Source organism: Equus caballus, chromosome 4 (genome assembly GCF_041296265.1).
Source record: "Equus caballus isolate H_3958 breed thoroughbred chromosome 4, TB-T2T, whole genome shotgun sequence".
Lineage (NCBI taxonomy): Eukaryota > Metazoa > Chordata > Mammalia > Perissodactyla > Equidae > Equus > Equus caballus.
This window is the reverse complement of record NC_091687.1, coordinates 8676420-8689454: the sequence shown is the minus strand read 5'-3', so window position 1 is coordinate 8689454 and position 13035 is coordinate 8676420. Positions and strand designations below refer to the sequence as shown.

Sequence of the window (13035 nt, the reverse complement as noted above, 5' to 3'; positions counted from 1 at the left end):
AGACACAGCACATTTTCTGTGTTTTTAATGTGAATGGCTTTAGTGCAGGATGCTCTCTTTAGTTCCTTTCTGGCCCTTTCTACTGCTCCTGGGCCACTTCGACCCTGGTTGGTTTCTCATGTTAATGTAAGTAACATGCCCGGTACCAAATCATTTGAGTGGAGGCTCCCTATAGTATAAGGTACCACTTGGCAAAAGCTATTCACATATTCCATGCATTTGAGTTGACTCCATTTCCCAGCTTCTTAATGATGGAGTCTTAGAACCTCTTTCATGCTCTAGAAGAGGATTGCATATAGAGAGAGAGCATATTGAGAGAGCATATAACTCATTGCTGTGCTTACTACAGGCGATCAGCAAACCCACATAGCAAATATTTTAGGTTTTGCAAGCCACATGTGGTTTCTGTCACGTATTCTTTACTTTGTTTTGCTTTTTGTAACTCTTTAAGAATGGAAAAACCCTTCTTAGGTCCAGACAGTATGAAAGCAGACTACACGTTGGATTTGGCCTATAGGTTGTAGGCTGTCAACTCTGTTAAAGATTTGTTTTCTGTAATTTTTTGGTGTTCAAAAGCTGAAATGCCATAATCCTCAAATTTGAGACACAGACATGCTTGTTACAAAGAGTGTTTCAAATTTACCTGTTGATTGTAGTTAATATTTTTCCTTTATATCTACTAACATGTTGGTTGAATATAAAATATTAAGTAAATAATAGTCCACCTGTGATGCTCCACACTTTGTGGGCCATTTTGATTTGGGAAATTTCTCTGCCCTACCTCAGTTACCATTTCATCCCTTTCTTTTTCTCCTACTTTTTTAATGAACTTGTTATTACTAAGATGTTGGATGTCTTGAATTGATTGTTCTCTCACATTTTCCCACTCATCTTTGGGTTTTGGTCATGCTTTTGGGGAGGTTGCCTTAATTTTTATCTTTCAGCCCTTGTATTGTCCTTTAGAAAGTTCTATTTCTGAGAGCCCTTTTTTGTTCTCCAATTGTTCATTTTCCATAGCACTCTGCTCTGGTTTTATGGAATATCTTCCTGATTGTTCTGAGGATATTAATTAAAGACAATAGTTTTGAAGAAAACCTCAAACTCCAGGGGTATTTTTTCCTGACTATTTTGGTATCTTTCTTTCATATGGGAGGTTTTCTTCAAATGTCTCATAAAGTTCCGTTTCCATTAAAATTTCACAGTGATACTCTGAAAAGCAGATCGAAAACTGTGTGTGGTTTAGCTTGAGAACTACTCATCCATTGGCTGTTTTTCTTGTTTAACTGGAGGATTACTCATTCATTGGCTGTTTTTCTTGTTTAGCTTGAGGACTACTCATTCATTGGCTGTTTTTTCTTGTTTCAGCAAAATACCATTGGTGGAAGTACATCCCAAGGACCACTAAGTTCTTCAGAGAAGAAGCTGCCAATCTCTTCCCTGAGGTGAGAGATAGGAGGAGCTTAGCTATGCGTGGGGTGGGAAAGAGGGTGGAAGAGTTAACTGTATACAATTTTTGTACTAACAAAAATTCAATTTTGTCGTATGCCTCCTCATCACTTTCCTCTGCACTTTGAGTCTCCCTAGTCCTAAACCCTCCCAGTCCTGGCAAGTGAACTGTTCCTCTTCATGCACTGTCTGGCTTTGTGACCGTGGCTGCCTTAGCCTTATTAAATCCATATATGTTAATGTTCTTTAAAAATTGATTGAAATTCTTCCTCTGCTGCTGTCCTCCTTCCCGTGTTCTCTTTGTATTTGTCGGTTTAGATCTTTTTTTCTTTCATATTATTTTTAGTGGATTTTTAGGAAGGAGATTAGATGAATAGTTTACTGACTCTATATGCTTAATGCTTAATTTGGCTTCATCTTGAATTCATTAATTTTATTGGTATATGTTCTTTAGGAATTCTATTAAATGCAATTTGAAATTGGTAAATTTTATAGTTTCTAATCACTTTGTTTGCCATTACATTTGAATAATAATTTATTTAGCTGGGAAAGTCAAAAGGTTATTTTTCTCAGAACTTAGAAGATACCGCTCCATTTTCTTTGTGTATCTAGTGTTACTAGTGAAATGTCTAATTTCAGTCTGACACCTGATAGTTTGGAGATAATTTTTGGTTGTTAGTTGACAGTCAACAGGATCCTGAGAAGTTTTCCCCAGTTTTATAGTAGGAAAGTTTTCAAACAAATAGGGAAGTTGGAAGAATGGTGTAGGAAATACTCAAATACCTGCCACCTAGATGAGTATGTAGCCTTATTTGCTTGATGTGCCCCTCTCTATACGTGTGTACATTCTTTTGTTTAACCATTTGATAATAAGTTGCAGCCATCGAGGGATTTCACCTCGAATTATTCAGCATATTTCTCTAAAGAGTAAGAACAATCTTCTATTTGCCACAATCCTCTTACCACATCTAGGGAAATTCATACTTATTATTTTATAGTAATATTTTATATTTTCTTCTCTTCTACATTTTAGAATTTGTCCTTGATGCTTTGATATTTTACTTTTATGTGTACTAAAGTTGGAGCTTTCTATATGATTTTTTAAGCTACTCTGCTTAACACTTAAACAAGCTCTTTCAACCTTACACCAAGTCTTTTTCAATCCTAGGACATTTTCTTCTCTCATTTTGTATTTATTTTACGAACCACTCCCTCTCTTTGTTCTCTGTGCCGTCTTCCTCAGGAACTGCCTCTGGAACTTCTGGATATACACGCTATGTCTCTTATCCTTTGTTCATTTTACTGTTTATACAATCTCTGCAGTATTTTTTAAGCTAATGATGAATTATTAAATTTTGTAGATCTCTTTTTGAGATTTTTATGGATACAATATCTTCCTGAAACTCTCTGGGGGGGAAGGTGTCTCCATTTTCTAAAGTTTCATTTAGTTTGCCTCCATTAGCTCTATTACTTTATAGTTTTCCCTCAAATGTATTGTGATTACTGGCTGTGTGCTCATCTTTATTTGAATTTCCCTGCTAGCCATCTGTGGACATAGTATGTTTTTACTATAATCTGCCTCTTTTGATTATGAGGAAGGGATACAATGTGGTGACAGATGGAGTGGCTGGTAGCCATTTTTCTTTATATGGGGACTTTCCCATTCTTCTTGTTTTGCCAACATGCAAATGTATGCATGCAGAACGGTCTTCTGTGTCATATGCTGCAATAATGAGAAGCCCTGGGCAGAAAGCTTGGGCACTTGAGGGGATTAGTTATGATAGCACAACATAAGACAAAGCCATCATGGAACTGTTTGCCATAGACATGGCTGAAATCAAGAGTGAGACTGAGGAGGTGTAAGGCAGGCACCATTGGCATCTGATACAGAAAATGAGATAGGAAACTTCAGGCAAAAGATGTTAGAAAGACTCCTTCCCATTATAGTCCCTATGAGACACAGGAGAAGCTTAATAAAAGCAAAGACAGGTCCTGCTTGCAGTTACCTGTCACCTGCCTTTACAAGGACAATGGCATATCCAAATGAACATCAGGTGACACCAGCTTCTCACAACATTTCAAACTTGCTTCAAAGGAATACATTTTAGACCAAGATATACAAATACCACCCAAAACCCTCTTTTCATTGCCACTTTTTGGTATTACCTCCTAATTTCAGAATCTACCCAACACTGTAATAATTCACAGCATGGCAATGAGAAAATGGGCCATTATTAGGAGATATGGAAGGAACTGGTGACACATGCTATCTTCACCTACAGCAAGGATGTTTGTCCTTTCAAATCCTCCAGTTTCTTTTAGCTCTTTACTCCTTGTGATTTTTAGCATCTTCCCACTTCTGAAGGACCTGGACTTTACCAGACATCTCAGAACAGGTTTATAACTTTTCAATCATTATTAGATCCAATGTATGCTAAAATTATGTGTACTGTATATTCACTAGGGGAAATTATTCTCTGACAAAGATGATGGGCGAACTTTCACTGAATAACTTCATTTTATAGAAAAAAAACCCAGAGAGTTGGTACGTTATTGAATCCTGGAGGACAAAAGGGGAAAAGGCTATCAGAGGAGATTTACCTCTAACTCCCACTGTTTATGGAAATATTTCACAATACAATTCTACTGGATATTTTGCTTTTAAAGCTTCCTTTTAAAAAAAAAACGGAAAAAGTTATCATATGAGTGAAAGCAACAAGGAGAGAAACAGTTTTAAGAATCTTGGAAATACGATCTGTTCCATGTTGCTGCAGCAGCATCAAGTTTGAGGCAGGGGGTTCATAGCTGAAGGGGTAGGCAAGGGTTAGATCGTGAAGAAGTATCACAGTAAGTTGTCCAGATGTTATTCTGTAGATGATCATTGAAGGATATTAAACTGGAAAATGTTGTAATCAGCCTTCATCTAAGACGAGTGATCGGAAGCTTTGTGGAGAATGAAAATGAAGAGACAAAACCAGGAGCAGAGAGATTGTTTATGCGTCTTTTGCATCTCCAAGAGGGTTGTGATGGCAGCCTGATGCCTAGCATTTATAGTGTAGATGGAGAAGTGGGCTCTAGGCACCAGAGTATTTGAGATATAGTCAATGACTAAGTTAAGGGTGTGATATAAACAGTGAGGGAGTAGGGTGCTGAAAGGTACACCGATTCAAGCTTGAGTTAAGGTGGCTGTTTGTAGAGCCAGTGGATGTTGGGTATATAGAAGGGTTTAGGGAAGGGATGCAGGGTAGTGGGAGGAGGTTAGTTTTAGAATATTTGATTTAGGTTCCTCTCAAAAGTTAATAATTGGGTCCAGCTAGTGAAAATATTTGTTTAAATCTCAAGAAGGAGAGGGAGTTGAGTTGAAAACATAGATTTGGAAGTCAAAAACATACTGATGATAGTTAAAAATGACATAAGATGAGTTAATTTTACACAATTTTTGTCTATGCTTAAGACAAGAAACTGAGGAAAAAATCTAAAATTAAAGAACATGTGAAAGAAAGAGACTCCACTTATAGAAGTAGGAATAAAAGTAAAAAAATCATATGTTTTGGAGAACAAGGACATAAATTCTAAAAAGAATGAGCTGCACAGAGTCAAGGGCTAGGTGGTTGGCTGTCACTTGAGTAGGGACAACTTAGACCAGAGGAAAGAAGGTAAAAATGGATTGGTGGTAAATAAGTTTTTAAATAGGGTGGAAAGTTCAGAATCAAAAACCAACCAAACAAACAAACCACTGAAAGCTTTAAGCATAATCTAAGTAGAAGGTGACATTGAGAAGATGTATGACAACAAGAAGGTAGGGGACTGGAAGTTGGATTGTGAATTTAATGGCAAGGAAGTGATGGTTTAGATTGTGAAGTCATTGCATGGAATGGGAGGGAAAACTCACATTAGCCGTTAGCTAATGAAAGGGCAGATAGGAGGCGCCAAAGCCTTGTGAAGCTAGAGCCTTGAAGTTTGACTTCATCAGTTTGCAGGATCGTGCGACTTTCTCCAGCAGGGCTCAGTCCCTGATAGAGTAGGAGAAAAGGTGGATTATTCCTTGTCTTTTGTCCAAGGGTCAGGTAATATGAAGAGTAGGTCTAGCAGGAGGATAGGATATAGGTAAACTGAGGTACTGGTGAAAAGGTACAAAGAAGCTCAATCATGAGGTTCAGGGTAGGTAGTAAAGCTCTTGCTGAGAGGGCACATATACTTGGCTGAGGGGAGAGGAGGAACTAAGGAGAGGGAGGTCTTTGGGGGTAGCGATGAGATCCTCTGAGAAATGGAAGGTGAGGAGGTTGTGGTGGGAGTGAGGGATATTGGAATCTATGATTTCTGAGGCCTAGACACATTCTTGAGGCCATAATTGAACCCGACTGGTTTGGTCATAAGGACAGAAGATGAAGACCGAAAGGATTATTTCTATCATATGTAACTATCTCTTCATCAGCGCCCCAGATCAGTGCTGGGGATGAAACAACACAGTGGTTATCCATTCACAATCTTTCTGATTCTTGTCCCTTTTACTTTATCATTTAAGGGAAATCTGGTTAAAAGCAAACATTAATGGGAGCCAGGGAAGAGCTGACTATGCAGAAGAATAGGTAAGCTAATCTATTAAACATCCCCTTAATCACCACTCAGACATAATGTGATTATGAGCAATCACTGTTGGGAATATTCGCAAGGTGGGAATATTGTACCGCAGGAAATATCATATTATATACTTATTTCAATATATTTTAACAAAATGCTATGTGATGGAATAATCTGATACTAGGTGTAATGTTTAAGGATACGTCAAAGAGAGGATGACTTAGCCTAGAGGTTTTGAAACTCTATGGAAAAATGGAAATCTTGGGCTGTTCTCATTAACTATTGTGGATAACCACTGTATTTCCCAATCTGCAAAGTATGCAAATCGTGGAATATTCACAAAAAAGCTCTTGGAAAATGGCGACAAGAAAGTAGGTAATCTAAATGACTTTTCTTCCAGAGAAAATTATTAGAGTTTAGCTTGGTTTTCCATCTTAAATATTATCACCTACAACTCACACAGAAACTAGAGTACAGTGTACTCCATTTCTCTTTTGGTTACATATATGTCATCTTTGAAAGCTTCATGAGCTTTTTCAACCCCAAAAGCGTATGACCTTAGGATCCCAAAAAAGTAGAAATTACCTTAGCATTCTTTTATTCTTGGATTTCTGTAGAACATTATTCAGATTTTTCTAGCCTCTTCCTTCAGGATTGGTGCTCTGACCTTAGGGGGAAAATAAGGTGAAAGCTTAACAACTGAATAAGGTCTGTTGCCAATCTGATGAACTTTTTAATATGTCTTAGATTGGACTGGTAAAGTTCAGTAATTAGCATCATAAACATCATTTTCTTTGCTTTGCTGTTTTGGAATATTTATGTACTCTGTAAGCATAAGGTTTTTTTTTTTTAAGTTTACCTTTGAAGTTAAATTTTCTATTCCACCAGCAAAGTATAGCTGAATTGGGCCTAAAATATGCCTTCTGATAGAATGAGGTATCTTCCAAATTATAGGCACCAAACTCGGCCGCTCAATCAAGGGTGTATACATGTAGGAAAAAGACACTGTTTGACCAGTCAAATGTAAATGTTTAATAATTCTGAAACACAAGAGCACAGCTTGCTTTGATTTATTCCACAACTTTCCAGCTCCAGCGCAGCCTCAGGCAACTATGTAATAGAAGTTCCAGCCAACTTCAAACTTTTTTTTAAGAAAAAGGGAAAATAAAGATTAAAAATAAAAAAACAAATTAAAATCCTCAGCTCTTTAATCATCTCAGGATCACCGAAGAAGAATAGGGATGCAAAGTTGGCTGCGATGAACCCAAACCAATATGGTGGTAACAGGAACTGATTGAAAAGCTGGTGGCAGACTTTTAGAACTCTGGTCTGCATATGTTAGTTAACTCCACACACAATAAATTCCTTTGTTTCAGTTTTTCAAACTCCAAAATTTTAGCCTTGCTCAATTTATTTTTCCTCATTGCCGAAGGACATCTTCGTTTACATATTCTGTCCTGAGCCTTGAACTCATTGGAACTAAATCTGAATACATCTCTGCCCACCCAATTCCCAAAGATGACTTGATAATATAATTCCATTCCAAAGAAGAGAGGACATTCAATGAAAGAGGCTATAAAATGTGTATTTGCCCAGATCCCAACTCGCTCAGGTATTTTCTTTGTAGACACCATGGGAAATTCATTCAGTGAGACAGAACTATTGAGCACAGTCAGCACTGAGGCAGACGTGATTTCTGAAGGAAAATCCTCTCTCAGACTAATTCAGAAAGGGAGGAAGAGCTCTAATGTTTCTCTTGTGGTTCTGTTCCACTTACTGCACTTTGTAATAAATGCTCTGGTCAAAGACAGAGTTCTGATGAAGTGGCACAGAACTGCATGTCATCCCACAGCCTCAGAAAGGAAATCTCTCTGTTTTTATTTTAAGCATACCATAACATGGGATCCCATCACAGTCTTTGAGAATTGAAATATAACAACAGACAACTGATGTTTGGACTGCCTATAAACCACAAAAGAATAGCCACAATACCAGCAACTTTCCTTCTTAGCTCCAGCCAAATGTTCTAAAAACTGTATCCTGGAATTCTCATGTAGAATGTCACTGATTTTGGCGGGGGGGAGGGGGAAATGGTTTTAGAAGACAGTGCCTGATTAGTTCTAATGCCATATGTGGTAATAGAAAGTACTTTAGCTGGAATTTTAGCTTTTTTTCCACCCCAGTAGCCAACTGTGCAATTGAGGTCAAATCATTTGGAGATCTTCATTTAACAGATGGGAAGATTCATCTTGAATGCAATGAGATTCCTTATCTGGAAGTGAAGAAGTTAAAAGATTGAATTTCATGATCTGTTACACCTTTCTATAATTCTGAACTTTTACTTTTTGCTTTGGGAGTTCTTCTATCACTGATGTAAAACATACCACTTACTTAATACCCTCCATTTTAAACATATGTGACTTCTCAGGAAATCATCTTTCTTAATTCATAGGGAAAGTAATCAATATTATACTATTTTAGAAAATTATTTCCTTGGCTGATTATCTCTAGAACTGATTGACAAGAGAGGATGTGCAATTCTACTTTGTGGAAGATATTATAGATTAGGATATGGGCACTTCTCAATTATCATGGGATAGAGTAATTGAATTCCTAATTAACTATGGTAATAATGCAGCAGGACTCAGAAATTAGACAATGGTTATTTATCACTTATTGCCACTGATATTCAGTAGAATGCCCTCCCCCTTCCCCTGGATGAAGACTTTAGGAAATTTTGAGCCAAGCCTTGGGAATAGGCTGCTTATAAGTTGGTAGAAGGGCGTTGGGAAGCAGTAGAAGATGATGCATAGTTTATTTCAACTATGGCCTTGGGTTATTTGTGAATTTCCCTTTGTTCTGGTTAGTTGAGAGTTGACTATATGTCTATATTACTATATATCCAGAACAAAATGGACAATTTATAAAGGTCATTTCTCGTCTAATCATTTCATGATCCGCAAATCCATGCTCAGCATTTTCTTCATATTTATTCTTCATCTCATATCTGTACTCAAAGATACAGAAATATTTCCATGAGAAAGAACATTGGCATATAGTGAGATTATAAGAGAAAAATCTTTACTGAATTGGAAACTTCATTTAAATATCATTTGTCGTTCAGTTGCATGCTCCCCTAGCTCTTCTATGGCAAACAATAATGATACCAGCTATTTTTTAACAAGAAGATATTTGGAGATCATCCACTTGGCATTGAGCCGCTGAGGATGCTTCACATGGCAAGTCCACATCGAAGTCTCTGAAACTAAAATTTGCTGCTTTAATCCATACAAGGTGATTCAACCTATGCAGAGTAATTCTTCAAGCAGTAGAAAGATTTACAAGCATTAAGCTTACAGCTTGCTTTTGCACCAAGGTCAGGCGTTGCCATAAAGGAGTGTTACTCTTCCTTGGCTAAAAAAGGAGATATTCTCTAAATGGATGCCTGAAAAGACTTTCATCCATCAGCAGGCCAAGTCAATGCCAGGTTTCAGGGATTTTAAGGACAGGATAACAATCTTTCTGAGGGGCCATATTGCAGGCTACAAATTGAAATCCTTTGTAATCTGTCACAGTGAGAACCCCAGGGCCTTCAAGCATATCAGTAAGCACACACTGCCAGTGCATGACAGAAGCAGTAAGAAGCCAGGAATGACACAGCTCCTCTTCCAAGATGCCCTCCTGAATTGCTGTGCCAGTGAAATGGAGAAGTACTCTTTGAAGAATAACATGCCTTTCAAGATTTTGCTTATTGTTGCTAGTAACAATAACATCCTAGACATCCTCCGTTTATTGGTGATCTTCATCCCAATATCAAAAAGGTCTTTCTCCCTCCAAACACCACCAATTTGATCCAGCCAGTGGATCAATGAGTTATAGCAGCTTGTAAGGCCTACTACTTTAACCTTGCTTGGACTTAAGGTGATGTCACTAAGGAGTTTATGAATGGCATCTGGAAGAAGACACTCAAGGGGTTTGTCTATGGCATCAAAGGATTTACCAAGGATGAGGAGGTTGCAGAAATCAACAAGGCTGTGGTTGAGATGGCAAACAGCTTTAACCTGAGTGTAGAGGAGGATGACATTGAGGAGCTCCTAGAGGTGGTTCTGAGGGAATTGACTAACAAAGAGTTGTTGGAACTCAAATAGGAATCCATAGCTGAAGAAGAGGCAAGAGAAAAGGAAACCGCAGGAGAAGAAAAAGAAAACCCTCTAAGAAAATTCACCGTGAAGGGTTTAACAGAAGCTTTTGCCGACCTCAACCAGCTCCTTAGAAAGTTTGAAAACATAGACCCCAACACCACAAGGTTTTCATTAATGGAGAGGAATGTTCATGGTGCATTATCTGCTTACAAGCAAATCTATGATAAAAAAAGAAACAGACCAAGCAAACCACCATTGACATATTTCTGGAAAGAGTGACACCTCAAGAAGAGCCTCAGGCGGGGCCTTCAGGAAGTATTCCAGAAGAAGGCATTGTTATCACAGGAGATGGCAGCTCCATGCATGTTATTGTCCCTGAAGACCTTCCAGTGGGACAAGATATGGAGGTGGACGACAGTGATATTGATGATCCTGACCCTCTGTAGGCCTAGGCTAATGTGTGTGTTCATTGTCTTAGTTTTTAACAAAAATGTTTAAAAAGTAAAAAAAATTTTAAATTTTGAAAGTAGGAAAAAGCTTATGGAATAAGGATATAAAGAAAGAAAAAAAATTTGTACAGGTGTACAATGTGTTTGTGTTTTAAGCTAAGTGTTATTACAAAAGAGTCAAAAAGTTAAAAAAATTTTAAAGTTTATAGAGTAAAAGAGTTATAGTAAGCTAAGGTTAATTTATTATTGAAGAAGGAAAATTTTTTATAATTTTGGTGTAGCCTAAGTGTACAGTGTCTGTAACGTCTACGGTAGTGTCCAGTGATGTCCTAGGCCTCTACATTCACTCACCACTCACTCACTCACCCAGAGCAACTTCCAGACCTGCAAGCTCCATCTGTGCTAAGTGCCCTATACAGGTGTATCACTTTTTATCTTTTATACCGTACTTTTACTGTACCTTTCCTATGTTTAGATACACAGATACATTGTGTTACAGTTGCCTACAGTATTCAGTACAGTAACATGCTGTACAGGTTTGTAGACTAGGAGCAATAGGCTACAGCGTATAGCCTAGGCTGTGCCATCTAGGATTGTGTAAGTACATGCTATGATGTTGGCCAAAGACAAAATCACCTAACGATGCGTTTCTCAGAATATTTCCCTGTCATTAACCCACACATGACAGTAGTCTCTTAAATAATCCCGAAGTCGTGGGGGGCCCAGGTCTACAATGGCATATAATTATCATCGTTGAAAGTGATACTAAGGAGAGATTTCTTCTCCCTGTCAAGACACTGCTGCCAGATGCATGATGGATGGCAGTGGTGCATGTAGGTCATCAAGGCTCTCCTCTGCCCTGGTTACCAGCCACAGCACCCACCCGGCCTCAGCAGCAACATTGTGCAGCAGGGACCCTACGTGGGTGGCTATGCTCCCTGCGTTTCAGCAGCGACATCGTGTGGCAGCAATTGTAAAAAAGAATGGCATCCGCCACTGATGGAGCAGGTTTTCTGGTTCTCTTTCAGGATGGGGTAAGCATCCCTGGGAGGTTTGGAGTTCTCGCAGGAAGGAGAATCTTGAAGAGAGGAGGGAAAGGTTGGTTACAATGCAAGTGGCCCATGCTGCTATCTGATAGGGAACCTTTACTTCTGTTCTCTTCAAAATGCAGAAGACAGAGAAGCGTTCATCTGCTGTCTTCCTTCAGAAATTGTGTCCTCGCTGAGCGGGGAAAATCAGGATTGATTAGTTTCAGGGCTCAGAAAAATTCAGCATGAATGGCAAAGCAAACTAAACTGCATCTCAAACTGATCATCAAGTAATCTCTGTGCAGCAAGGGCCATAGAGTCGAAGCTGAAAGCTTGGGCTTTGCATGAGACCTACCTGGGCTTAAACCCAGGTCTGCTGCTTACGATCTTTGACTTTGGACAAGTTACTCAACTCTGGGCCTCACTTTTCTTATCTGTGGAATGGGAAGGAAACAATGCACCTCAAAGAATGATGCTGAGAATTAAATGCGTGAATCTACATAAAGTGCGTAGCCCACTGGACCTGGTACACGTTTGCTGGATGCTATTGTTCTTTACCTTTTTATACTGTCTTGCTCTTACCTTCCTCTGAGGCTCCTTTACTTTCATTAATTCAAGATTCATTCGATAATCTGGTAACCAGATCTTGATTCCTGTCTTATTTCTTCTCTTATAACTTTATGTCTATATTTCTGAAGTACATCCCAGTATTAAATTATATTTTTCTTAGTTTTTTTTTAATAAACAGCCATTGCAAGAGACCTTCTGGTCCAACTGTAATGCAGGATCACAAAGTTAAGTACCCACAGGGCCAGACAGGGCCTTAGATGATTGAAGCCGACCCAATGAGATGGAAGCCCTGCCTGACATGAGAGTGCGTGCTCGCTCCACACCAAGGCCTGCGAGAGCCAGCTGGCTGCTGGCAGCAGGAGTAAAGGCCCAATGTTGTCAGATCTATCTTTCAAGAGAAGCAAGAAATACAGTTTCATAATATGGACTTTCCAAATCTTAAGCATTGAGCAGTAATACAAATTTTTGAGAACACGACAGGCCAATCAAAACACATTTGTGGGCCAGAGTCAGGCCATGTCAGTTTGCAAGCTTTGTGTCACCTTCCTGGGTAAATTCCACTTTGGATGAGTGCCACCTAGTGGTAAGAATTATAATTAAGAGACAACAAGTAACTTTTAAATGCTGTATTACAGTTTGTGATTATAATGCTGAGTATAAGTGGTGGTTGGTGTCTTCGTATCTTTTCCTAAATAATTACCCATAAATACTAGTGGGGTCAGTTAGTTTTGGGAACTTCTTCTATCACGGGCGGTGGTCCTGTACTCTATTTAACTCTCATAGCAAAAGTGGCTACAGAAGAGCTGCCCCAGTAATATC

General features: G+C 38.7%; 1 long non-coding RNA gene across 22 annotated transcripts in view; it reads left to right on the top strand.

The window, feature by feature from the left end:
- The window catches only part of LOC102148965 (uncharacterized), a 178278-nt gene that overhangs the window by 37127 nt on the left and 128116 nt on the right, over positions 1-13035 (top strand). For 13 of the 22 annotated variants that reach the window (XR_011437715.1, XR_011437719.1, XR_011437721.1 and 10 more), the window contains one exon: positions 1366-1442. This is a non-coding gene — a long non-coding RNA (uncharacterized lncRNA). Of the gene's footprint in view, positions 1-1365; positions 1443-5971; positions 6036-13035 lie in introns of all 22 variants that reach the window. The other 9 variants (XR_011437710.1, XR_011437704.1, XR_011437713.1 and 6 more) reach the window with 1 other exon arrangement.